The following is a 1547-nucleotide window of genomic DNA, read 5'->3' on the forward strand; positions in this document are numbered from 1 at the left end:
ATTTACATTTTACTTCAGGAGTTCTAGTAGGTATTCAGCTCTGTAAATAGAAGCTGACTTGAGGTGAAAAAAATTCAAAACTTGGAGGGGACAGGGACCAGATAAGTCTTTCATAGAGGAGGTAGCACCTGTGCTAAGCTCTTAAAGATAAAGGTTTTAAAGGCAGACGTGAGGAAGGAGAGCATTCCAGATATGGGGGACAGACTGTACAAAGGCCCAGGCAAGGAAGATAGTCTATTGAGTAAGGTGAATAGTAAGGAAATCGGTTTGGCTAGGATGTAGACTGCATGGATGCGTGAAGCAGTAACAGGAAATATAAGGAAAGACACGTTAAAGCCAGAGAATGGAAGGCTTTAAATGTCAGACTGAGGAGTTTGTACTTTATCTTGGAAGTAATAGGAGGCTATTGAAGGGTTTTGAGTTGAGGAGAAATGGTCAGACCTATGCCTTAGAAAGATTGACAATAGAAAAGATTAGAAGCAGGGAGACCAATTGGGAAGCTATTACATTATAGTCCATGCCAAAAGGCCTGGTCTGTAGGATTAGCCATATGCTTTATTTTCCATTCATTTATGACTGTAGCAATTAATTTCAGTGTTTGGTTTGTGATTTTTTATGACCTTTCCTTATTATAGGCACACATACTTATATATGTTTATTAGCATTTTGTAAATGTAAGTTGTATTCTTCACTCTGGGGAATGTAAAAAAAATTTTTTTCACTAGAAAAATATATACATATATACATACAAATACACATTATTCATAGATATTTTCATGATTAGGCACTTCCTCACTGTGTTAGAATCTTTTTGCATTGGAAGTTTAACCCCCTTCCCCTGTAGCAAAGCTTCTTAAATGGTGGGTCACAACCCCACATGGGGTCAAGTAATTGAATGTGGGGGTTGTGAAAAGTTTGGCAGTAAATGTTTGATTTGCATACCTATTTTATATACTCATATACCTGGGGTCATGTAAAAATTTCTTGGGCAAAAAGGAGTCACAAGGGGGCAGCTAGGTGGCCCAGTGGATAGAGCACCAGCCCTGGAGTCAGGAGTACCTGAGTTCAAATCTGGCCTCAGACACTTAACACTTACTAGCTGTGTGACCCTGGGCAAGTCACTTAACCCCAATTGCCTCACTAAAAAAAAAAAAAAAAGGGTCACAAGTGGAAAAAGTTTAAGAAACCCAGCCCTATAGTATATGAGCTAGATTTACATGGAGAAGAATCTTGAGAGGAAAAACCACAAGGGCCTCCATTAAGTCTTTGATACTCACTTGGGATGATAACCCAAGGCCATTCTTCTGGCACTGGCCAGATAATTCATGTTGTAGAACTCCTTGAAAGAGCCATAGCTGTGTTAATCGACTGTTATCCAATATTACCTTTATGGTTTTTAATAGTTTCTTACTTTCTGTTGCTTTCACACCTAAAAACAGCCTGGAAGATCTTCCTCTCTTTCAACAATTATAATTCCATAGATAATTGTCTATCTTGGTGCCCAAGGGCTCATAACACTTGACCATAACATTGATTATAAATAAGAT

This window comes from Dromiciops gliroides, chromosome 1 (assembly GCF_019393635.1).
Source record: "Dromiciops gliroides isolate mDroGli1 chromosome 1, mDroGli1.pri, whole genome shotgun sequence".
Taxonomy (NCBI): domain Eukaryota; kingdom Metazoa; phylum Chordata; class Mammalia; order Microbiotheria; family Microbiotheriidae; genus Dromiciops; species Dromiciops gliroides.